The sequence below is a fragment of the Ranitomeya imitator genome, chromosome 3 (genome assembly GCF_032444005.1).
Source record: "Ranitomeya imitator isolate aRanImi1 chromosome 3, aRanImi1.pri, whole genome shotgun sequence".
Classification (NCBI taxonomy): domain Eukaryota; kingdom Metazoa; phylum Chordata; class Amphibia; order Anura; family Dendrobatidae; genus Ranitomeya; species Ranitomeya imitator.
This window is the reverse complement of record NC_091284.1, coordinates 738,596,279-738,624,001: the sequence shown is the minus strand read 5'-3', so window position 1 is coordinate 738,624,001 and position 27,723 is coordinate 738,596,279. Positions and strand designations below refer to the sequence as shown.

General features: G+C 45.7%; 1 protein-coding gene across 1 annotated transcript in view; it reads left to right on the top strand.

Moving 5' to 3' along the window:
- EBPL (EBP like) overlaps positions 1-27,723 on the top strand; it is a 62,114-nt gene that overhangs the window by 14,264 nt on the left and 20,127 nt on the right. The gene's annotated exons all lie outside the window — the stretch shown is intronic.

Genomic DNA, 27,723 nt, shown 5'->3' with positions numbered 1-27,723 from the left:
TCACAGATTTGAATAAGTAACTGATGTTTTTAAGGGGTTAAATGCCTTTGGGCCACTGATACGACACAAAAAATACACAGACAGTGATGCCCTGCATCAAACCCAGGTCCCTTCAGCCTGGCCCAAATGGGTTCTGGGCACCAGAACTGGCATCAAAGTGGGCAAACAGCCCATTTTCACAGATTTGAATAAGTAACTGATGTTTTTGAGGGGTTAAATGCCTTTGGGCCACTGATATGACACTTACAATACACAGAATGTGATGCCCTGCATCAAACCCAGGTCCCTACAGCCTGGCCCAAATGGGTTCTGGGCACCAGAACTGGCATTCACGGGTGCAAACAGCCCATTTTCAGAGATTTGAATAAGTAACTGATGTTTTTAAGGGGTTAAATGCCTTTGAACCACTGATACGACACTTAACATACAAAGACAGTGATGCCCTGCATCAAACCCAGGTCCCTTCAGCCTGGCCCAAATGGGTTCTGGGCACCAGAACTGGCATCAAAATAGGCAAACAGCCCATTTTCAGAGATTTGAATAAGTAACTGATGTTTTTAAGGGGTTAAATGCCTTTGGGCCACTGATATGACACTTACAATACACAGAAAGTGATGCCCTGCGTCAAACCCAGATCCCTTCAGCCTGGCCCAAATGGGTTCTGGGCACCAGAACTGGCATCAAAGTGGGGAAACAGCCCATTTTCACAGATTTGAATAAGTAACTGATGTTTTTAAGGGGTTAAATGCCTTTGGGCCACTGATACGACACTTAAAATACACAGAAAGTGATGCCCTGCATCAAACCCAGGTTCTTTCAGCCTGGCCCAAATGGGTTCTGGGCACCAGAACTGGCATCAAAGTGGGCAAGCAGCCCATTTTCACAGATTTGAATAAGTAACTGATGTTTTTAAGGGGTTAAATGCCTTTGGGCCACTGATACGACACTTAAAATACACAGAAAGTGATGCCCTGCATCAAACCCAGGTCCCTTCAGCCTGGCCCAAATGGGTTCTGGGCACCAGAACTGGCATCAAAGTGGGCAAACAGCCCATTTTCACAGATTTGAATAAGTAACTGATGTTTTTAAGGGGTTAAATGCCTTTGGGCCACTGATACGACACTTAAAATACACAGATAGTGATGTCCTGCATCAAACCCAGGTCCTTTCAGCCTGGCCCAAATGGGTTCTGGGCACCAGAACTGGCATCAAAGTGGGCAAGCAGCCCATTTTCACAGATTTGAATAAGTAACTGATGTTTTTAAGGGGTTAAATGCCTCTGGGCCACTGATATGACACTTGCAATACACAGAAAGTGATGCCCTGCATCAAACCCAGGTCCCTTCAGCCTGGGCCAAATGGGTTCTGGGCACCAGAACTGGCATCAAAGTGGGCAAACAGCCCATTTTCACAGATTTGAATAAGTAACTGATGTTTTTAAGGGGTTAAATGCCTTTGGGCCACTGATACGACACAAAAAATACACAGACAGTGATGCCCTGCATCAAACCCAGGTCCCTTCAGCCTGGCCCAAATGGGTTCTGGGCACCAGAACTGGCATCAAAGTGGGCAAACAGCCCATTTTCACAGATTTGAATAAGTAACTGATGTTTTTAAGGGGTTAAATGCCTTTGGGGCACTAATACGACACTTAAAATACATAGATAGTGATGCCCTGCATCAAGCCCAGGTCCTTTCAGCCTGGCCAAAATGGGTTCTGGGCACCAGAACTGGCATCAAAGTGGGCAAGCAGCCCATTTTCACAGATTTGAATAAGTAACTGATGTTTTTAAGGGGTTAAATGCCTTTGGGCCACTGATACGACACAAAAAATACACAGACAGTGATGCCCTGCATCAAACCCAGGTCCCTTCAGCCTGGCCCAAATGGGTTCTGGGCACCAGAACTGGCATCAAAGTGGGCAAACAGCCCATTTTCACAGATTTGAATAAGTAACTGATGTTTTTGAGGGGTTAAATGCCTTTGGGCCACTGATATGACACTTACAATACACAGAAAGTGATGCCCTGCATCAAACCCAGGTCCCTACAGCCTGGCCCAAATGGGTTCTAGGCACCAGAACTGGCATTCACGTGTGCAAACAGCCCATTTTCACAGATTTGAATAAGTAACTGATGTTTTTAAGGGGTTAAATGCCTTTGAACCACTGATACGACACTTAACATACAAAGACAGTGATGCCCTGCATCAAACCCAGGTCCCTTCAGCCTGGCCCAAATGGGTTCTGGGCACCAGAACTGGCATCAAAATGGGCAAACAGCCCATTTTCAGAGATTTGAATAAGTAACTGATGTTTTTAAGGGGTTAAATGCTTTTGGGCCACTGATACGACACAAAAAATACACAGAAAGTGATGCCCTGCATCAAACCCAGGTCCCTTCAGCCTGTGCCAAATGGGTTCTGGGCACCAGAACTGGCATCAAAGTGGGCAAACAGCCCATTTTCACAGATTTGAATAAGTAACTGATGTTTTTAAGGGGTTAAATGCCTTTGGGCCACTGATACGACACTTAAAATACACAGATAGTGATGTCCTGCATCAAACCCAGGTCCTTTCAGCCTGGCCCAAATGGGTTCTGGGCACCAGAACTGGCATCAAAGTGGGCAAGCAGCACATTTTCACAGATTTGAATAAGTAACTGATGTTTTTAAGGGGTTAAATGCCTTTGGGCCACTGATATGACACTTACAATACACAGAAAGTGATGTCCTGCATCAAACCCAGGTCCTTTCAGCCTGGCCCAAATGGGTTCTGGGCACCAGAACTGGCATCAAAGTGGGCAAACAGCCCATTTTCACAGATTTGAGTAAGTAACTGATGTTTTTAAGGGGTTAAATGCCTTTGGGCCACTGATACGACACAAAAAATACACAGACAGTGATGCCCTGCATCAAACCCAGGTCCCTTCAGCCTGGCCCAAATGGGTTCTGGGCACCAGAACTGGCATCAAAGTGGGCAAGCAGCCCATTTTCACAGATTTGAATAAGTAACTGATGTTTTTAAGGGGTTAAATGCCTTTGGGCCACTGATACGACACTTAAAATACACAGAAAGTGATGCCCTGCATCAAACCCAGGTCCCTTCAGCCTGGCCCAAATGGGTTCTGGGCACCAGAACTTTCATCAAAGTGGGCAAACAGCCCATTTTCACAGATTTGAATAAGTAACTGATGTTTTTAAGGGGTTAAATGCCTTTGGGCCACTGATACGACACTTAAAATACACAGATAGTGATGTCCTGCATCAAACCCAGGTCCTTTCAGCCTGGCCCAAATGGGTTCTGGGCACCAGAACTGGCATCAAAGTGGGCAAGCAGCCCATTTTCACAGATTTGAATAAGTAACTGATGTTTTTAAGGGGTTAAATGCCTCTGGGCCACTGATATGACACTTACAATACACAGAAAGTGATGCCCTGCGTCAAACCCAGATCCCTTCAGCCTGGCCCAAATGGGTTCTGGGCACCAGAACTGGCATCAAAGTGGGGAAACAGCCCATTTTCACAGATTTGAATAAGTAACTGATGTTTTTAAGGGGTTAAATGCCTTTGGGCCACTGATACGACACTTAAAATACACAGAAAGTGATGCCCTGCATCAAACCCAGGTTCTTTCAGCCTGGCCCAAATGGGTTCTGGGCACCAGAACTGGCATCAAAGTGGGCAAACAGCCCATTTTCACAGATTTGAATAAGTAACTGATGTTTTTAAGGGGTTAAATGCCTTTGGGGCACTAATACGACACTTAAAATACACAGATAGTGATGCCCTGCATCAAGCCCAGGTCCTTTCAGCCTGGCCCAAATGGGTTCTGGGCACCAGAACTGGCATCAAAGTGGGGAAACAGCCCATTTTCACAGATTTGAATAAGTAACTGATGTTTTTAAGGGGTTAAATGCCTTTGGGCCACTGATACGACACTTAAAATACACAGAAAGTGATGCCCTGCATGAAACCCAGGTCCCTTCAGCCTGGCCCAAATGGGTTCTGGGCACCAGAACTGGCATCAAAGTGGGCAAACAGCCCATTTTCACAGATTTGAATAAGTAACTGATGTTTTTAAGGGGTTAAATGCCTTTGGGCCACTGATACGACACAAAAAATACACAGACAGTGATGCCCTGCATCAAACCCAGGTCCCTTCAGCCTGGCCCAAATGGGTTCTGGGCACCAGAACTGGCATCAAAGTGGGCAAACAGCCCATTTTCACAGATTTGAATAAGTAACTGATGTTTTTAAGGGGTTAAATGCCTTTGAGCCACTGATACGACACAAAAAATACACAGACAGTGATGCCCTGCATCAAACCCAGGTCCCTTCAGCCTGGCCCAAATGGGTTCTGGGCACCAGAACTGGCATCAAAGTGGGCAAACAGCCCATTTTCACAGATTTGAATAAGTAACTGATGTTTTTAAGGGGTTAAATGCCTTTGGGGCACTAATACGACACTTAAAATACACAGATAGTGATGCCCTGCATCAAGCCCAGGTCCTTTCAGCCTGGCCCAAATGGGTTCTGGGCACCAGAACTGGCATCAAAGTGGGCAAGCAGCCCATTTTCACAGATTTGAATAAGTAACTGATGTTTTTAAGGGGTTAAATGCCTTTGGGCCACTGATATGACACTTACAATACACAGAAAGTGATGCCCTGCATGAAACCCAGGTCCCTTCAGCCTGGCCCAAATGGGTTCTGGGCACCAGAACTGGCATCAAAGTGGGCAAACAGCCCATTTTCACAGATTTGAATAAGTAACTGATGTTTTTAAGGGGTTAAATGCCTTTGGGCCACTGATACGACACAAAAAATACACAGACAGTGATGCCCTGCATCAAACCCAGGTCCCTTCAGCCTGGCCCAAATGGGTTCTGGGCACCAGAACTGGCATCAAAGTGGGCAAACAGCCCATTTTCACAGATTTGAATAAGTAACTGATGTTTTTGAGGGGTTAAATGCCTTTGGGCCACTGATATGACACTTACAATACACAGAATGTGATGCCCTGCATCAAACCCAGGTCCCTACAGCCTGGCCCAAATGGGTTCTGGGCACCAGAACTGGCATTCACGGGTGCAAACAGCCCATTTTCAGAGATTTGAATAAGTAACTGATGTTTTTAAGGGGTTAAATGCCTTTGAACCACTGATACGACACTTAACATACAAAGACAGTGATGCCCTGCATCAAACCCAGGTCCCTTCAGCCTGGCCCAAATGGGTTCTGGGCACCAGAACTGGCATCAAAATAGGCAAACAGCCCATTTTCAGAGATTTGAATAAGTAACTGATGTTTTTAAGGGGTTAAATGCCTTTGGGCCACTGATATGACACTTACAATACACAGAAAGTGATGCCCTGCGTCAAACCCAGATCCCTTCAGCCTGGCCCAAATGGGTTCTGGGCACCAGAACTGGCATCAAAGTGGGGAAACAGCCCATTTTCACAGATTTGAATAAGTAACTGATGTTTTTAAGGGGTTAAATGCCTTTGGGCCACTGATACGACACTTAAAATACACAGAAAGTGATGCCCTGCATCAAACCCAGGTTCTTTCAGCCTGGCCCAAATGGGTTCTGGGCACCAGAACTGGCATCAAAGTGGGCAAGCAGCCCATTTTCACAGATTTGAATAAGTAACTGATGTTTTTAAGGGGTTAAATGCCTTTGGGCCACTGATACGACACTTAAAATACACAGAAAGTGATGCCCTGCATCAAACCCAGGTCCCTTCAGCCTGGCCCAAATGGGTTCTGGGCACCAGAACTGGCATCAAAGTGGGCAAACAGCCCATTTTCACAGATTTGAATAAGTAACTGATGTTTTTAAGGGGTTAAATGCCTTTGGGCCACTGATACGACACTTAAAATACACAGATAGTGATGTCCTGCATCAAACCCAGGTCCTTTCAGCCTGGCCCAAATGGGTTCTGGGCACCAGAACTGGCATCAAAGTGGGCAAGCAGCCCATTTTCACAGATTTGAATAAGTAACTGATGTTTTTAAGGGGTTAAATGCCTCTGGGCCACTGATATGACACTTGCAATACACAGAAAGTGATGCCCTGCATCAAACCCAGGTCCCTTCAGCCTGGGCCAAATGGGTTCTGGGCACCAGAACTGGCATCAAAGTGGGCAAACAGCCCATTTTCACAGATTTGAATAAGTAACTGATGTTTTTAAGGGGTTAAATGCCTTTGGGCCACTGATACGACACAAAAAATACACAGACAGTGATGCCCTGCATCAAACCCAGGTCCCTTCAGCCTGGCCCAAATGGGTTCTGGGCACCAGAACTGGCATCAAAGTGGGCAAACAGCCCATTTTCACAGATTTGAATAAGTAACTGATGTTTTTAAGGGGTTAAATGCCTTTGGGGCACTAATACGACACTTAAAATACATAGATAGTGATGCCCTGCATCAAGCCCAGGTCCTTTCAGCCTGGCCAAAATGGGTTCTGGGCACCAGAACTGGCATCAAAGTGGGCAAGCAGCCCATTTTCACAGATTTGAATAAGTAACTGATGTTTTTAAGGGGTTAAATGCCTTTGGGCCACTGATACGACACAAAAAATACACAGACAGTGATGCCCTGCATCAAACCCAGGTCCCTTCAGCCTGGCCCAAATGGGTTCTGGGCACCAGAACTGGCATCAAAGTGGGCAAACAGCCCATTTTCACAGATTTGAATAAGTAACTGATGTTTTTGAGGGGTTAAATGCCTTTGGGCCACTGATATGACACTTACAATACACAGAAAGTGATGCCCTGCATCAAACCCAGGTCCCTACAGCCTGGCCCAAATGGGTTCTAGGCACCAGAACTGGCATTCACGTGTGCAAACAGCCCATTTTCACAGATTTGAATAAGTAACTGATGTTTTTAAGGGGTTAAATGCCTTTGAACCACTGATACGACACTTAACATACAAAGACAGTGATGCCCTGCATCAAACCCAGGTCCCTTCAGCCTGGCCCAAATGGGTTCTGGGCACCAGAACTGGCATCAAAATGGGCAAACAGCCCATTTTCAGAGATTTGAATAAGTAACTGATGTTTTTAAGGGGTTAAATGCTTTTGGGCCACTGATACGACACAAAAAATACACAGAAAGTGATGCCCTGCATCAAACCCAGGTCCCTTCAGCCTGTGCCAAATGGGTTCTGGGCACCAGAACTGGCATCAAAGTGGGCAAACAGCCCATTTTCACAGATTTGAATAAGTAACTGATGTTTTTAAGGGGTTAAATGCCTTTGGGCCACTGATACGACACTTAAAATACACAGATAGTGATGTCCTGCATCAAACCCAGGTCCTTTCAGCCTGGCCCAAATGGGTTCTGGGCACCAGAACTGGCATCAAAGTGGGCAAGCAGCACATTTTCACAGATTTGAATAAGTAACTGATGTTTTTAAGGGGTTAAATGCCTTTGGGCCACTGATATGACACTTACAATACACAGAAAGTGATGTCCTGCATCAAACCCAGGTCCTTTCAGCCTGGCCCAAATGGGTTCTGGGCACCAGAACTGGCATCAAAGTGGGCAAACAGCCCATTTTCACAGATTTGAGTAAGTAACTGATGTTTTTAAGGGGTTAAATGCCTTTGGGCCACTGATACGACACAAAAAATACACAGACAGTGATGCCCTGCATCAAACCCAGGTCCCTTCAGCCTGGCCCAAATGGGTTCTGGGCACCAGAACTGGCATCAAAGTGGGCAAGCAGCCCATTTTCACAGATTTGAATAAGTAACTGATGTTTTTAAGGGGTTAAATGCCTTTGGGCCACTGATACGACACTTAAAATACACAGAAAGTGATGCCCTGCATCAAACCCAGGTCCCTTCAGCCTGGCCCAAATGGGTTCTGGGCACCAGAACTTTCATCAAAGTGGGCAAACAGCCCATTTTCACAGATTTGAATAAGTAACTGATGTTTTTAAGGGGTTAAATGCCTTTGGGCCACTGATACGACACTTAAAATACACAGATAGTGATGTCCTGCATCAAACCCAGGTCCTTTCAGCCTGGCCCAAATGGGTTCTGGGCACCAGAACTGGCATCAAAGTGGGCAAGCAGCACATTTTCACAGATTTGAATAAGTAACTGATGTTTTTAAGGGGTTAAATGCCTTTGGGCCACTGATATGACACTTACAATACACAGAAAGTGATGTCCTGCATCAAACCCAGGTCCTTTCAGCCTGGCCCAAATGGGTTCTGGGCACCAGAACTGGCATCAAAGTGGGCAAACAGCCCATTTTCACAGATTTGAGTAAGTAACTGATGTTTTTAAGGGGTTAAATGCCTTTGGGCCACTGATACGACACAAAAAATACACAGACAGTGATGCCCTGCATCAAACCCAGGTCCCTTCAGCCTGGCCCAAATGGGTTCTGGGCACCAGAACTGGCATCAAAGTGGGCAAGCAGCCCATTTTCACAGATTTGAATAAGTAACTGATGTTTTTAAGGGGTTAAATGCCTTTGGGCCACTGATACGACACTTAAAATACACAGAAAGTGATGCCCTGCATCAAACCCAGGTCCCTTCAGCCTGGCCCAAATGGGTTCTGGGCACCAGAACTTTCATCAAAGTGGGCAAACAGCCCATTTTCACAGATTTGAATAAGTAACTGATGTTTTTAAGGGGTTAAATGCCTTTGGGCCACTGATACGACACTTAAAATACACAGATAGTGATGTCCTGCATCAAACCCAGGTCCTTTCAGCCTGGCCCAAATGGGTTCTGGGCACCAGAACTGGCATCAAAGTGGGCAAGCAGCCCATTTTCACAGATTTGAATAAGTAACTGATGTTTTTAAGGGGTTAAATGCCTCTGGGCCACTGATATGACACTTACAATACACAGAAAGTGATGCCCTGCATCAAACCCAGGTCCCTTCAGCCTGGCCCAAATGGGTTCTGGGCACCAGAACTGGCATCAAAGTGGGCAAACAGCCCATTTTCACAGATTTGAATAAGTAACTTATGTTTTTAAGGGGTTAAATGCCTTTGGGCCACTGATACGACACAAAAAATACACAGACAGTGATGCCCTGCATCAAACCCAGGTCCCTTCAGCCTGGCCCAAATGGGTTCTGGGCACCAGAACTGGCATCAAAGTGGGCAAACAGCCCATTTTCACAGATTTGAATAAGTAACTGATGTTTTTGAGGGGTTAAATGCCTTTGGGCCACTGATATGACACTTACAATACACAGAATGTGATGCCCTGCATCAAACCCAGGTCCCTACAGCCTGGCCCAAATGGGTTCTGGGCACCAGAACTGGCATTCACGTGTGCAAACAGCCCATTTTCAGAGATTTGAATAAGTAACTGATGTTTTTAAGGGGTTAAATGCCTTTGAACCACTGATACGACACTTAACATACAAAGACAGTGATGCCCTGCATCAAACCCAGGTCCCTTCAGCCTGGCCCAAATGGGTTCTGGGCACCAGAACTGGCATCAAAATAGGCAAACAGCCCATTTTCAGAGATTTGAATAAGTAACTGATGTTTTTAAGGGGTTAAATGCCTTTGGGCCACTGATATGACACTTACAATACACAGAAAGTGATGCCCTGCGTCAAACCCAGATCCCTTCAGCCTGGCCCAAATGGGTTCTGGGCACCAGAACTGGCATCAAAGTGGGGAAACAGCCCATTTTCACAGATTTGAATAAGTAACTGATGTTTTTAAGGGGTTAAATGCCTTTGGGCCACTGATACGACACTTAAAATACACAGAAAGTGATGCCCTGCATCAAACCCAGGTTCTTTCAGCCTGGCCCAAATGGGTTCTGGGCACCAGAACTGGCATCAAAGTGGGCAAGCAGCCCATTTTCACAGATTTGAATAAGTAACTGATGTTTTTAAGGGGTTAAATGCCTTTGGGCCACTGATACGACACAAAAAATACACAGACAGTGATGCCCTGCATCAAACCCAGGTCCCTTCAGCCTGGCCCAAATGGGTTCTGGGCACCAGAACTGGCATCAAAGTGGGCAAACAGCCCATTTTCACAGATTTGAATAAGTAACTGATGTTTTTGAGGGGTTAAATGCCTTTGGGCCACTGATATGACACTTACAATACACAGAAAGTGATGCCCTGCATCAAACCCAGGTCCCTACAGCCTGGCCCAAATGGGTTCTAGGCACCAGAACTGGCATTCACGTGTGCAAACAGCCCATTTTCACAGATTTGAATAAGTAACTGATGTTTTTAAGGGGTTAAATGCCTTTGAACCACTGATACGACACTTAACATACAAAGACAGTGATGCCCTGCATCAAACCCAGGTCCCTTCAGCCTGGCCCAAATGGGTTCTGGGCACCAGAACTGGCATCAAAATGGGCAAACAGCCCATTTTCAGAGATTTGAATAAGTAACTGATGTTTTTAAGGGGTTAAATGCTTTTGGGCCACTGATACGACACAAAAAATATACAGAAAGTGATGCCCTGCATCAAACCCAGGTCCCTTCAGCCTGTGCCAAATGGGTTCTGGGCACCAGAACTGGCATCAAAGTGGGCAAACAGCCCATTTTCACAGATTTGAATAAGTAACTGATGTTTTTAAGGGGTTAAATGCCTTTGGGCCACTGATACGACACTTAAAATACACAGATAGTGATGTCCTGCATCAAACCCAGGTCCTTTCAGCCTGGCCCAAATGGGTTCTGGGCACCAGAACTGGCATCAAAGTGGGCAAGCAGCACATTTTCACAGATTTGAATAAGTAACTGATGTTTTTAAGGGGTTAAATGCCTTTGGGCCACTGATATGACACTTACAATACACAGAAAGTGATGTCCTGCATCAAACCCAGGTCCTTTCAGCCTGGCCCAAATGGGTTCTGGGCACCAGAACTGGCATCAAAGTGGGTAAACAGCCCATTTTCACAGATTTGAATAAGTAACTGATGTTTTTAAGGGGTTAAATGCCTTTGGGCCACTGATACGACACAAAAAATACACAGACAGTGATGCCCTGCATCAAACCCAGGTCCCTTCAGCCTGGCCCAAATGGGTTCTGGGCACCAGAACTGGCATCAAAGTGGGCAAGCAGCCCATTTTCACAGATTTGAATAAGTAACTGATGTTTTTAAGGGGTTAAATGCCTTTGGGCCACTGATACGACACTTAAAATACACAGAAAGTGATGCCCTGCATCAAACCCAGGTCCCTTCAGCCTGGCCCAAATGGGTTCTGGGCACCAGAACTGGCATCAAAGTGGGCAAACAGCCCATTTTCACAGATTTGAATAAGTAACTGATGTTTTTAAGGGGTTAAATGCCTTTGGGCCACTGATACGACACTTAAAATACACAGATAGTGATGTCCTGCATCAAACCCAGGTCCTTTCAGCCTGGCCCAAATGGGTTCTGGGCACCAGAACTGGCATCAAAGTGGGCAAGCAGCCCATTTTCACAGATTTGAATAAGTAACTGACGTTTTTAAGGGGTTAAATGCCTCTGGGCCACTGATATGACACTTACAATACACAGAAAGTGATGCCCTGCATCAAACCCAGGTCCCTTCAGCCTGGCCCAAATGGGTTCTGGGCACCAGAACTGGCATCAAAATAGGCAAACAGCCCATTTTCAGAGATTTGAATAAGTAACTGATGTTTTTAAGGGGTTAAATGCCTTTGGGCCACTGATATGACACTTACAATACACAGAAAGTGATGCCCTGCGTCAAACCCAGATCCCTTCAGCCTGGCCCAAATGGGTTCTGGGCACCAGAACTGGCATCAAAGTGGGGAAACAGCCCATTTTCACAGATTTGAATAAGTAACTGATGTTTTTAAGGGGTTAAATGCCTTTGGGCCACTGATACGACACTTAAAATACACAGAAAGTGATGCCCTGCATCAAACCCAGGTTCTTTCAGCCTGGCCCAAATGGGTTCTGGGTACCAGAACTGGCATCAAAGTAGGCAAGCAGCCCATTTTCACAGATTTGAATAAGTAACTGATGTTTTTAAGGGGTTAAATGCCTTTGGGCCACTGATACGACACTTAAAATACACAGAAAGTGATGCCCTGCATCAAACCCAGGTCCCTTCAGCCTGGCCCAAATGGGTTCTGGGCACCAGAACTGGCATCAAAGTGGGCAAACAGCCCATTTTCACAGATTTGAATAAGTAACTGATGTTTTTAAGGGGTTAAATGCCTTTGGGCCACTGATACGACACTTAAAATACACAGATAGTGATGTCCTGCATCAAACCCAGGTCCTTTCAGCCTGGCCCAAATGGGTTCTGGGCACCAGAACTGGCATCAAAGTGGGCAAGCAGCCCATTTTCACAGATTTGAATAAGTAACTGATGTTTTTAAGGGGTTAAATGCCTCTGGGCCACTGATATGACACTTACAATACACAGAAAGTGATGCCCTGCATCAAACCCAGGTCCCTTCAGCCTGGGCCAAATGGGTTCTGGGCACCAGAACTGGCATCAAAGTGGGCAAACAGCCCATTTTCACAGATTTGAATAAGTAACTGATGTTTTTAAGGGGTTAAATGCCTTTGGGCCACTGATACGACACAAAAAATACACAGACAGTGATGCCCTGCATCAAACCCAGGTCCCTTCAGCCTGGCCCAAATGGGTTCTGGGCACCAGAACTGGCATCAAAGTGGGCAAACAGCCCATTTTCACAGATTTGAATAAGTAACTGATGTTTTTAAGGGGTTAAATGCCTTTGGGGCACTAATACGACACTTAAAATACACAGATAGTGATGCCCTGCATCAAGCCCAGGTCCTTTCAGCCTGGCCAAAATGGGTTCTGGGCACCAGAACTGGCATCAAAGTGGGCAAGCAGCCCATTTTCACAGATTTGAATAAGTAACTGATGTTTTTAAGGGGTTAAATGCCTTTGGGCCACTGATATGACACTTACAATACACAGAAAGTGATGCCCTGCATGAAACCCAGGTCCCTTCAGCCTGGCCCAAATGGGTTCTGGGCACCAGAACTGGCATCAAAGTGGGCAAACAGCCCATTTTCACAGATTTGAATAAGTAACTGATGTTTTTAAGGGGTTAAATGCCTTTGGGCCACTGATACGACACAAAAAATACACAGACAGTGATGCCCTGCATCAAATCCAGGTCCCTTCAGCCTGGCCCAAATGGGTTCTGGGCACCAGAACTGGCATTCACGTGTGCAAACAGCCCATTTTCACAGATTTGAATAAGTAACTGATGTTTTTAAGGGGTTAAATGCCTTTGAACCACTGATACGACACTTAACATACAAAGACAGTGATGCCCTGCATCAAGCCCAGGTCCTTTCAGCCTGGCCATAATGGGTTCTGGGCACCAGAACTGGCATCAAAGTGGGCAAGCAGCCCATTTTCACAGATTTGAATAAGTAACTGATGTTTTTAAGGGGTTAAATGCCTTTGGGCCACTGATACGACACAAAAAATACACAGACAGTGATGCCCTGCATCAAATCCAGGTCCCTTCAGCCTGGCCCAAATGGGTTCTGGGCACCAGAACTGGCATCAAAGTGGGCCAACAGCCCATTTTCACAGATTTGAATAAGTAACTGATGTTTTTGAGGGGTTAAATGCCTTTGGGCCACTGATATGACACTTACAATACACAGAAAGTGATGCCCTGCATCAAACCCAGGTCCCTACAGCCTGGCCCAAATGGGTTCTAGGCACCAGAACTGGCATTCACGTGTGCAAACAGCCCATTTTCACAGATTTGAATAAGTAACTGATGTTTTTAAGGGGTTAAATGCCTTTGAACCACTGATACGACACTTAACATACAAAGACAGTGATGCCCTGCATCAAACCCAGGTCCCTTCAGCCTGGCCCAAATGGGTTCTGGGCACCAGAACTGGCATCAAAATGGGCAAACAGCCCATTTTCAGAGATTTGAATAAGTAACTGATGTTTTTAAGGGGTTAAATGCTTTTGGGCCACTGATACGACACAAAAAATACACAGAAAGTGATGCCCTGCATCAAACCCAGGTCCCTTCAGCCTGTGCCAAATGGGTTCTGGGCACCAGAACTGGCATCAAAGTGGGCAAACAGCCCATTTTCACAGATTTGAATAAGTAACTGATGTTTTTAAGGGGTTAAATGCCTTTGGGCCACTGATACGACACTTAAAATACACAGATAGTGATGTCCTGCATCAAACCCAGGTCCTTTCAGCCTGGCCCAAATGGGTTCTGGGCACCAGAACTGGCATCAAAGTGGGCAAGCAGCACATTTTCACAGATTTGAATAAGTAACTGATGTTTTTAAGGGGTTAAATGCCTTTGGGCCACTGATATGACACTTACAATACACAGAAAGTGATGTCCTGCATCAAACCCAGGTCCTTTCAGCCTGGCCCAAATGGGTTCTGGGCACCAGAACTGGCATCAAAGTGGGCAAACAGCCCATTTTCACAGATTTGAATAAGTAACTGATGTTTTTAAGGGGTTAAATGCCTTTGGGCCACTGATACGACACAAAAAATACACAGACAGTGATGCCCTGCATCAAACCCAGGTCCCTTCAGCCTGGCCCAAATGGGTTCTGGGCACCAGAACTGGCATCAAAGTGGGCAAGCAGCCCATTTTCACAGATTTGAATAAGTAACTGATGTTTTTAAGGGGTTAAATGCCTTTGGGCCACTGATACGACACTTAAAATACACAGAAAGTGATGCCCTGCATCAAACCCAGGTCCCTTCAGCCTGGCCCAAATGGGTTCTGGGCACCAGAACTGGCATCAAAGTGGGCAAACAGCCCATTTTCACAGATTTGAATAAGTAACTGATGTTTTTAAGGGGTTAAATGCCTTTGGGCCACTGATACGACACTTAAAATACACAGATAGTGATGTCCTGCATCAAACCCAGGTCCTTTCAGCCTGGCCCAAATGGGTTCTGGGCACCAGAACTGGCATCAAAGTGGGCAAACAGCCCATTTTCACAGATTTGAATAAGTAACTGATGTTTTTAAGGGGTTAAATGCCTTTGGGCCACTGATACGACACTTAAAATACACAGATAGTGATGTCCTGCATCAAACCCAGGTCCTTTCAGCCTGGCCCAAATGGGTTCTGGGCACCAGAACTGGCATCAAAGTGGGCAAGCAGCCCATTTTCACAGATTTGAATAAGTAACTGATGTTTTTAAGGGGTTAAATGCCTCTGGGCCACTGATATGACACTTACAATACACAGAAAGTGATGCCCTGCATCAAACCCAGGTCCCTTCAGCCTGGCCCAAATGGGTTCTGGGCACCAGAACTGGCATCAAAATAGGCAAACAGCCCATTTTCAGAGATTTGAATAAGTAACTGATGTTTTTAAGGGGTTAAATGCCTTTGGGCCACTGATATGACACTTACAATACACAGAAAGTGATGCCCTGCGTCAAACCCAGATCCCTTCAGCCTGGCCCAAATGGGTTCTGGGCACCAGAACTGGCATCAAAGTGGGGAAACAGCCCATTTTCACAGATTTGAATAAGTAACTGATGTTTTTAAGGGGTTAAATGCCTTTGGGCCACTGATACGACACTTAAAATACACAGAAAGTGATGCCCTGCATCAAACCCAGGTTCTTTCAGCCTGGCCCAAATGGGTTCTGGGTACCAGAACTGGCATCAAAGTAGGCAAGCAGCCCATTTTCACAGATTTGAATAAGTAACTGATGTTTTTAAGGGGTTAAATGCCTTTGGGCCACTGATACGACACTTAAAATACACAGAAAGTGATGCCCTGCATCAAACCCAGGTCCCTTCAGCCTGGCCCAAATGGGTTCTGGGCACCAGAACTGGCATCAAAGTGGGCAAACAGCCCATTTTCACAGATTTGAATAAGTAACTGATGTTTTTAAGGGGTTAAATGCCTTTGGGCCACTGATACGACACTTAAAATACACAGATAGTGATGTCCTGCATCAAACCCAGGTCCTTTCAGCCTGGCCCAAATGGGTTCTGGGCACCAGAACTGGCATCAAAGTGGGCAAGCAGCCCATTTTCACAGATTTGAATAAGTAACTGATGTTTTTAAGGGGTTAAATGCCTCTGGGCCACTGATATGACACTTACAATACACAGAAAGTGATGCCCTGCATCAAACCCAGGTCCCTTCAGCCTGGGCCAAATGGGTTCTGGGCACCAGAACTGGCATCAAAGTGGGCAAACAGCCCATTTTCACAGATTTGAATAAGTAACTGATGTTTTTAAGGGGTTAAATGCCTTTGGGCCACTGATACGACACAAAAAATACACAGACAGTGATGCCCTGCATCAAACCCAGGTCCCTTCAGCCTGGCCCAAATGGGTTCTGGGCACCAGAACTGGCATCAAAGTGGGCAAACAGCCCATTTTCACAGATTTGAATAAGTAACTGATGTTTTTAAGGGGTTAAATGCCTTTGGGGCACTAATACGACACTTAAAATACACAGATAGTGATGCCCTGCATCAAGCCCAGGTCCTTTCAGCCTGGCCAAAATGGGTTCTGGGCACCAGAACTGGCATCAAAGTGGGCAAGCAGCCCATTTTCACAGATTTGAATAAGTAACTGATGTTTTTAAGGGGTTAAATGCCTTTGGGCCACTGATATGACACTTACAATACACAGAAAGTGATGCCCTGCATGAAACCCAGGTCCCTTCAGCCTGGCCCAAATGGGTTCTGGGCACCAGAACTGGCATCAAAGTGGGCAAACAGCCCATTTTCACAGATTTGAATAAGTAACTGATGTTTTTAAGGGGTTAAATGCCTTTGGGCCACTGATACGACACAAAAAATACACAGACAGTGATGCCCTGCATCAAATCCAGGTCCCTTCAGCCTGGCCCAAATGGGTTCTGGGCACCAGAACTGGCATTCACGTGTGCAAACAGCCCATTTTCACAGATTTGAATAAGTAACTGATGTTTTTAAGGGGTTAAATGCCTTTGAACCACTGATACGACACTTAACATACAAAGACAGTGATGCCCTGCATCAAGCCCAGGTCCTTTCAGCCTGGCCATAATGGGTTCTGGGCACCAGAACTGGCATCAAAGTGGGCAAGCAGCCCATTTTCACAGATTTGAATAAGTAACTGATGTTTTTAAGGGGTTAAATGCCTTTGGGCCACTGATACGACACAAAAAATACACAGACAGTGATGCCCTGCATCAAATCCAGGTCCCTTCAGCCTGGCCCAAATGGGTTCTGGGCACCAGAACTGGCATCAAAGTGGGCAAACAGCCCATTTTCACAGATTTGAATAAGTAACTGATGTTTTTGAGGGGTTAAATGCCTTTGGGCCACTGATATGACACTTACAATACACAGAAAGTGATGCCCTGCATCAAACCCAGGTCCCTACAGCCTGGCCCAAATGGGTTCTAGGCACCAGAACTGGCATTCACGTGTGCAAACAGCCCATTTTCACAGATTTGAATAAGTAACTGATGTTTTTAAGGGGTTAAATGCCTTTGAACCACTGATACGACACTTAACATACAAAGACAGTGATGCCCTGCATCAAACCCAGGTCCCTTCAGCCTGGCCCAAATGGGTTCTGGGCACCAGAACTGGCATCAAAATGGGCAAACAGCCCATTTTCAGAGATTTGAATAAGTAACTGATGTTTTTAAGGGGTTAAATGCTTTTGGGCCACTGATACGACACAAAAAATACACAGAAAGTGATGCCCTGCATCAAACCCAGGTCCCTTCAGCCTGTGCCAAATGGGTTCTGGGCACCAGAACTGGCATCAAAGTGGGCAAACAGCCCATTTTCACAGATTTGAATAAGTAACTGATGTTTTTAAGGGGTTAAATGCCTTTGGGCCACTGATACGACACTTAAAATACACAGATAGTGATGTCCTGCATCAAACCCAGGTCCTTTCAGCCTGGCCCAAATGGGTTCTGGGCACCAGAACTGGCATCAAAGTGGGCAAGCAGCACATTTTCACAGATTTGAATAAGTAACTGATGTTTTTAAGGGGTTAAATGCCTTTGGGCCACTGATATGACACTTACAATACACAGAAAGTGATGTCCTGCATCAAACCCAGGTCCTTTCAGCCTGGCCCAAATGGGTTCTGGGCACCAGAACTGGCATCAAAGTGGGCAAACAGCCCATTTTCACAGATTTGAATAAGTAACTGATGTTTTTAAGGGGTTAAATGCCTTTGGGCCACTGATACGACACAAAAAATACACAGACAGTGATGCCCTGCATCAAACCCAGGTCCCTTCAGCCTGGCCCAAATGGGTTCTGGGCACCAGAACTGGCATCAAAGTGGGCAAGCAGCCCATTTTCACAGATTTGAATAAGTAACTGATGTTTTTAAGGGGTTAAATGCCTTTGGGCCACTGATACGACACTTAAAATACACAGAAAGTGATGCCCTGCATCAAACCCAGGTCCCTTCAGCCTGGCCCAAATGGGTTCTGGGCACCAGAACTGGCATCAAAGTGGGCAAACAGCCCATTTTCACAGATTTGAATAAGTAACTGATGTTTTTAAGGGGTTAAATGCCTTTGGGGCACTAATACGACACTTAAAATACACAGATAGTGATGCCCTGCATCAAGCCCAGGTCCTTTCAGCCTGACCAAAATGGGTTCTGGGCACCAGAACTGGCATCAAAGTGGGCAAGCAGCCCATTTTCACAGATTTGAATAAGTAACTGATGTTTTTAAGGGGTTAAATGCCTTTGGGCCACTGATATGACACTTACAATACACAGAAAGTGATGCCCTGCATGAAACCCAGGTCCCTTCAGCCTGGCCCAAATGGGTTCTGGGCACCAGAACTGGCATCAAAGTGGGCAAACAGCCCATTTTCACAGATTTGAATAAGTAACTGATGTTTTTAAGGGGTTAAATGCCTTTGGGCCACTGATACGACACAAAAAATACACAGACAGTGATGCCCTGCATCAAACCCAGGTCCCTTCAGCCTGGCCCAAATGGGTTCTGGGCACCAGAACTGGCATCAAAGTGGGCAAACAGCCCATTTTCACAGATTTGAATAAGTAACTGATGTTTTTAAGGGGTTAAATGCCTTTGGGGCACTAATACGACACTTAAAATACATAGATAGTGATGCCCTGCATCAAGCCCAGGTCCTTTCAGCCTGGCCAAAATGGGTTCTGGGCACCAGAACTGGCATCAAAGTGGGCAAGCAGCCCATTTTCACAGATTTGAATAAGTAACTGATGTTTTTAAGGGGTTAAATGCCTTTGGGCCACTGATACGACACAAAAAATACACAGACAGTGATGCCCTGCATCAAACCCAGGTCCCTTCAGCCTGGCCCAAATGGGTTCTGGGCACCAGAACTGGCATCAAAGTGGGCAAACAGCCCATTTTCACAGATTTGAATAAGTAACTGATGTTTTTGAGGGGTTAAATGCCTTTGGGCCACTGATATGACACTTACAATACACAGAAAGTGATGCCCTGCATCAAACCCAGGTCCCTACAGCCTGGCCCAAATGGGTTCTAGGCACCAGAACTGGCATTCACGTGTGCAAACAGCCCATTTTCACAGATTTGAATAAGTAACTGATGTTTTTAAGGGGTTAAATGCCTTTGAACCACTGATACGACACTTAACATACAAAGACAGTGATGCCCTGCATCAAACCCAGGTCCCTTCAGCCTGGCCCAAATGGGTTCTGGGCACCAGAACTGGCATCAAAATGGGCAAACAGCCCATTTTCAGAGATTTGAATAAGTAACTGATGTTTTTAAGGGGTTAAATGCTTTTGGGCCACTGATACGACACAAAAAATACACAGAAAGTGATGCCCTGCATCAAACCCAGGTCCCTTCAGCCTGTGCCAAATGGGTTCTGGGCACCAGAACTGGCATCAAAGTGGGCAAACAGCCCATTTTCACAGATTTGAATAAGTAACTGATGTTTTTAAGGGGTTAAATGCCTTTGGGCCACTGATACGACACTTAAAATACACAGATAGTGATGTCCTGCATCAAACCCAGGTCCTTTCAGCCTGGCCCAAATGGGTTCTGGGCACCAGAACTGGCATCAAAGTGGGCAAGCAGCACATTTTCACAGATTTGAATAAGTAACTGATGTTTTTAAGGGGTTAAATGCCTTTGGGCCACTGATATGACACTTACAATACACAGAAAGTGATGTCCTGCATCAAACCCAGGTCCTTTCAGCCTGGCCCAAATGGGTTCTGGGCACCAGAACTGGCATCAAAGTGGGCAAACAGCCCATTTTCACAGATTTGAGTAAGTAACTGATGTTTTTAAGGGGTTAAATGCCTTTGGGCCACTGATACGACACAAAAAATACACAGACAGTGATGCCCTGCATCAAACCCAGGTCCCTTCAGCCTGGCCCAAATGGGTTCTGGGCACCAGAACTGGCATCAAAGTGGGCAAACAGCCCATTTTCACAGATTTGAATAAGTAACTGATGTTTTTAAGGGGTTAAATGCCTTTGGGGCACTAATACGACACTTAAAATACACAGATAGTGATGCCCTGCATCAAGCCCAGGTCCTTTCAGCCTGGCCCAAATGGGTTCTGGGCACCAGAACTGGCATCAAAGTGGGCAAGCAGCCCATTTTCACAGATTTGAATAAGTAACTGATGTTTTTAAGGGGTTAAATGCCTTTGGGCAACTGATATGACACTTACAATACACAGAAAGTGATGCCCTGCATGAAACCCAGGTCCCTTCAGCCTGGCCCAAATGGGTTCTGGGCACCAGAACTGGCATCAAAGTGGGCAAACAGCCCATTTTCACAGATTTGAATAAGTAACTGATGTTTTTAAGGGGTTAAATGCCTTTGGGCCACTGATACGACACTTAAAATACACAGAAAGTGATGCCCTGCATCAAACCCAGGTTCTTTCAGCCTGGCCCAAATGGGTTCTGGGCACCAGAACTGGCATCAAAGTGGGCAAGCAGCCCATTTTCACAGATTTGAATAAGTAACTGATGTTTTTAAGGGGTTAAATGCCTTTGGGCCACTGATACGACACAAAAAATACACAGACAGTGATGCCCTGCATCAAACCCAGGTCCCTTCAGCCTGGCCCAAATGGGTTCTGGGCACCAGAACTGGCATCAAAGTGGGCAAGCAGCCCATTTTCACAGATTTGAATAAGTAACTGATGTTTTTAAGGGGTTAAATGCCTCTGGGCCACTGATATGACACTTACAATACACAGAAAGTGATGCCCTGCATCAAACCCAGGTCCCTTCAGCCTGGGCCAAATGGGTTCTGGGCACCAGAACTGGCATCAAAGTGGGCAAACAGCCCATTTTCACAGATTTGAATAAGTAACTGATGTTTTTAAGGGGTTAAATGCCTTTGGGGCACTAATACGACACTTAAAATACACAGATAGTGATGCCCTGCATCAAGCCCAGGTCCTTTCAGCCTGGCCCAAATGGGTTCTGGGCACCAGAACTGGCATCAAAGTGAGCAAGCAGCCCATTTTCACAGATTTGAATAAGTAACTGATGTTTTTAAGGGGTTAAATGCCTTTGGGCCACTGATATGACACTTACAATACACAGAAAGTGATGCCCTGCATGAAACCCAGGTCCCTTCAGCCTGGCCCAAATGGGTTCTGGGCACCAGAACTGGCATCAAAGTGGGCAAACAGCCCATTTTCACAGATTTGAATAAGTAACTTATGTTTTTAAGGGGTTAAATGCCTTTGGGCCACTGATACGACACAAAAAATACACAGACAGTGATGCCCTGCATCAAACCCAGGTCCCTTCAGCCTGGCCCAAATGGGTTCTGGGCACCAGAACTGGCATCAAAGTGGGCAAACAGCCCATTTTCACAGATTTGAATAAGTAACTGATGTTTTTGAGGGGTTAAATGCCTTTGGGCCACTGATATGACACTTACAATACACAGAATGTGATGCCCTGCATCAAACCCAGGTCCCTACAGCCTGGCCCAAATGGGTTCTGGGCACCAGAACTGGCATTCACGTGTGCAAACAGCCCATTTTCAGAGATTTGAATAAGTAACTGATGTTTTTAAGGGGTTAAATGCCTTTGAACCACTGATACGACACTTAACATACAAAGACAGTGATGCCCTGCATCAAACCCAGGTCCCTTCAGCCTGGCCCAAATGGGTTCTGGGCACCAGAACTGGCATCAAAATAGGCAAACAGCCCATTTTCACAGATTTGAATAAGTAACTGATGTTTTTAAGGGGTTAAATGCCTTTGGGCCACTGATATGACACTTACAATACACAGAAAGTGATGCCCTGCGTCAAACCCAGATCCCTTCAGCCTGGCCCAAATGGGTTCTGGGCACCAGAACTGGCATCAAAGTGGGGAAACAGCCCATTTTCACAGATTTGAATAAGTAACTGATGTTTTTAAGGGGTTAAATGCCTTTGGGCCACTGATACGACACTTAAAATACACAGAAAGTGATGCCCTGCATCAAACCCAGGTTCTTTCAGCCTGGCCCAAATGGGTTCTGGGCACCAGAACTGGCATCAAAGTGGGCAAGCAGCCCATTTTCACAGATTTGAATAAGTAACTGATGTTTTTAAGGGGTTAAATGCCTTTGGGCCACTGATACGACACAAAAAATACACAGACAGTGATGCCCTGCATCAAACCCAGGTCCCTTCAGCCTGGCCCAAATGGGTTCTGGGCACCAGAACTGGCATCAAAGTGGGCAAGCAGCCCATTTTCACAGATTTGAATAAGTAACTGATGTTTTTAAGGGGTTAAATGCCTCTGGGCCACTGATATGACACTCACAATACACAGAAAGTGATGCCCTGCATCAAACCCAGGTCCCTTCAGCCTGGGCCAAATGGGTTCTGGGCACCAGAACTGGCATCAAAGTGGGCAAACAGCCCATTTTCACAGATTTGAATAAGTAACTGATGTTTTTAAGGGGTTAAATGCCTTTGGGGCACTAATACGACACTTAAAATACACAGATAGTGATGCCCTGCATCAAGCCCAGGTCCTTTCAGCCTGGCCCAAATGGGTTCTGGGCACCAGAACTGGCATCAAAGTGGGCAAGCAGCCCATTTTCACAGATTTGAATAAGTAACTGATGTTTTTAAGGGGTTAAATGCCTTTGGGCCACTGATATGACACTTACAATACACAGAAAGTGATGCCCTGCATGAAACCCAGGTCCCTTCAGCCTGGCCCAAATGGGTTCTTGGCACCAGAACTGGCATCAAAGTGGGCAAACAGCCCATTTTCACAGATTTGAATAAGTAACTGATGTTTTTAAGGGGTTAAATGCCTTTGGGCCACTGATACGACACAAAAAATACACAGACAGTGATGCCCTGCATCAAACCCAGGTCCCTTCAGCCTGGCCCAAATGGGTTCTGGGCACCAGAACTGGCATCAAAGTGGGCAAACAGCCCATTTTCACAGATTTGAATAAGTAACTGATGTTTTTGAGGGGTTAAATGCCTTTGGGCCACTGATATGACACTTACAATACACAGAATGTGATGCCCTGCATCAAACCCAGGTCCCTACAGCCTGGCCCAAATGGGTTCTGGGCACCAGAACTGGCATTCACGTGTGCAAACAGCCCATTTTCAGAGATTTGAATAAGTAACTGATGTTTTTAAGGGGTTAAATGCCTTTGAACCACTGATACGACACTTAACATACAAAGACAGTGATGCCCTGCATCAAACCCAGGTCCCTTCAGCTTGGCCCAAATGGGTTCTGGGCACCAGAACTGGCATCAAAATAGGCAAACAGCCCATTTTCAGAGATTTGAATAAGTAACTGATGTTTTTAAGGGGTTAAATGCCTTTGGGCCACTGATATGACACTTACAATACACAGAAAGTGATGCCCTGCGTCAAACCCAGATCCCTTCAGCCTGGCCCAAATGGGTTCTGGGCACCAGAACTGGCATCAAAGTGGGGAAACAGCCCATTTTCACAGATTTGAATAAGTAACTGATGTTTTTAAGGGGTTAAATGCCTTTGGGCCACTGATACGACACTTAAAATACACAGAAAGTGATGCCCTGCATCAAACCCAGGTTCTTTCAGCCTGGCCCAAATGGGTTCTGGGCACCAGAACTGGCATCAAAGTGGGCAAGCAGCCCATTTTCACAGATTTGAATAAGTAACTGATGTTTTTAAGGGGTTAAATGCCTTTGGGCCACTGATACGACACTTAAAATACACAGAAAGTGATGCCCTGCATCAAACCCAGGTCCCTTCAGCCTGGCCCAAATGGGTTCTGGGCACCAGAACTGGCATCAAAGTGGGCAAACAGCCCATTTTCACAGATTTGAATAAGTAACTGATGTTTTTAAGGGGTTAAATGCCTTTGCTTTGGGCCACTGATACGACACTTAAAATACACAGATAGTGATGTCCTGCATCAAGCCCAGGTCCTTTCAGCCTGGCCCAAATGGGTTCTGGGCACCAGAACTGGCATCAAAGTGGGCAAGCAGCCCATTTTCACAGATTTGAATAAGTAACTGATGTTTTTAAGGGGTTAAATGCCTTTGGGCCACTGATATGACACTTACAATACACAGAAAGTGATGCCCTGCATGAAACCCAGGTCCCTTCAGCCTGGCCCAAATGGGTTCTGGGCACCAGAACTGGCATCAAAGTGGGCAAACAGCCCATTTTCACAGATTTGAATAAGTAACTGATGTTTTTAAGGGGTTAAATGCCTTTGGGCCACTGATATGACACTTACAATACACAGAAAGTGATGCCCTGCATCAAACCCAGGTCCCTACAGCCTGGCCCAAATGGGTTCTAGGCACCAGAACTGGCATTCACGTGTGCAAACAGCCCATTTTCACAGATTTGAATAAGTAACTGATGTTTTTAAGGGGTTAAATGCCTTTGAACCACTGATACGACACTTAACATACAAAGACAGTGATGCCCTGCATCAAACCCAGGTCCCTTCAGCCTGGCCCAAATGGGTTCTGGGCACCAGAACTGGCATCAAAATGGGCAAACAGCCCATTTTCAGAGATTTGAATAAGTAACTAATGTTTTTAAGGGGTTAAATGCCTTTGGACCACTGATACGACACTTAAAATACACAGAAAGTGATGCCCTGCATCAAACCAAGGTCCTTTCAGCCTGGCCCAAATGGGTTCTGGGCACCAGAACTGGCATCAAAGTGGGGAAACAGCCCATTTTCCCAGATTTGAATAAGTAACTGATGTTTTTAAGGGGTTAAATGCCTTTGGGCCACTGATACGACACTTAAAATACACAGAAAGTGATGCCCTGCATCAAACCCAGGTTCTTTCAGCCTGGCCCAAATGGGTTCTGGGCACCAGAACTGGCATCAAAGTGGGCAAGCAGCCCATTTTTACAGATTTGAATAAGTAACTGATGTTATTAAGGGGTTAAATGCCTTTGGGCCACTGATATGACACTTACAATACACAGAAAGTGATGTCCTGCATCAAACCCAGGTCCCTACAGCCTGGGCCAAATGGGTTCTGGGCACCAGAACTGGCATCAAAGTGGGCAAACAGCCCATTTTCACAGATTTGAATAAATAACTGATGTTTTTAAGGGGTTAAATGCTTTTGGGCCACTGATACGACACCAAAAATACACAGATAGTGATGCCCTGCATCAAACCCAGGTCCCTTCAGCCTGGCCCAAATGGGTTCTGGGCACCAGAACTGGCATCAAAGTGGGCAAACAGCCCATTTTCACAGATTTGAATAAGTAACTGATGTTTTTAAGGGGTTAAATGCCTTTGGGCCACTGATACGACACTTAAAATACACAGATAGTGATGTCCTGCATCAAACCCAGGTCCTTTCAGCCTGGCCCAAATGGGTTCTGGGCACCAGAACTGGCATCAAAGTGGGCAAGCAGCACATTTTCACAGATTTGAATAAGTAACTGATGTTTTTAAGGGGTTAAATGCCTTTGGGCCACTGATATGACACTTACAATACACAGAAAGTGATGCCCTGCATCAAACCCAGGTCCCTTCAGCCTGGGCCAAATGGGTTCTGGGCACCAGAACTGGCATCAAAGTGGGCAAACAGCCCATTTTCACAGATTTGAATAAGTAACTGATGTTTTTAAGGGGTTAAATGCCTTTGGGCCACTGATACGACACAAAAAATACACAGACAGTGATGCCCTGCATCAAACCCAGGTCCCTTCAGCCTGGCCCAAATGGGTTCTGGGCACCAGAACTGGCATCAAAGCGGGCAAACAGCCTATTTTCACAGATTTGAATAAGTAACTGATGTTTTTAAGGGGTTAAATGCCTTTGGGGCACTAATACGACACTTAAAATACACAGATAGTGATGCCCTGCATCAAGCCCAGGTCCTTTCAGCCTGGCCCAAATGGGTTCTGGGCACCAGAACTGGCATCAAAGTTGGCAAGCAGCCCATTTTCACAGATTTGAATAAGTAACTGATGTTTTTAAGGGGTTAAATGCCTTTGGGCCACTGATATGACACTTACAATACACAGAAAGTGATGCCCTGCATGAAACCCAGGTCCCTTCAGCCTGGCCCAAATGGGTTCTGGGCACCAGAACTGGCATCAAAGTGGGCAAACAGCCCATTTTCACAGATTTGAATAAGTAACTGATGTTTTTAAGGGGTTAAATGCCTTTGGACCACTGATGCGACACTTAAAATACACAGATAGTGATGCCCTGCATCAAACCAAGGTCCTTTCAGCCTGGCCCAAATGGGTTCTGGGCACCAGAACTGGCATCAAAGTGGGCAAGCAGCCAATTTTCACAGATTTGAATAAGTAACTAATGTTTTTAAGGGGTTAAATGCCTTTGGGCCACTGATATGACACTTACAATACACAGAATGAGATGCCCTGCGTCAAACCCAGATCCCTTCAGCCTGGCCCAAATGGGTTCTGGGCACCAGAACTGGCATCAAAGTGGGCAAACAGCCCATTTTCATAGATTTGAATAAGTAACTGATGTTTTTAATGGGTTAAATGCCTTTGGGCCACTGATACAACACTTTAAATACACAGATAGTGATGCCCTGAATCAAACCCAGGTCCTTTCAGCCTGGCCCAAATGGGTTCTGGGCACCAGAACTGGCATCAAAGTGGGCAAGCAGCCCATTTTCACAGATTTGAATAAGTAACTGATGTTTTTAAGGGGTTAAATGCCTTTGGGCCACTGATATGACACTTACAATACACAGAAAGTGATGCCCTGCATCAAACCCAGGTCCCTTCAGCCTGGGCCAAATGGGTTCTGGGCACCAGAACTGGCATCAAAGTGGGCAAACAGCCCATTTTCACAGATTTGAATAAGTAACTGATGTTTTTAAGGGGTTAAATGCCTTTGGGCCACTGATACGACACAAAAAATACACAGACAGTGATGCCCTGCATCAAACCCAGGTCCCTTCAGCCTGGCCCAAATGGGTTCTGGGCACCAGAACTGGCATCAAAGTGGGCAAACAGCCCATTTTCACAGATTTGAATAAGTAACTGATGTTTTTAAGGGGTTAAATGCCTTTGGGCCACTGATATGACACTTACAATACACAGAAAGTGATGCCCTGCATGAAACCCAGGTCCCTTCAGCCTGGCCCAAATGGGTTCTGGGCACCAGAACTGGCATCAAAGTGGGCAAACAGCCCATTTTCACAGATTTGAATAAGTAACTGATGTTTTTAAGGGGTTAAATGCCTTTGGGCCACTGATACGACACAAAAAATACAAAGACAGTG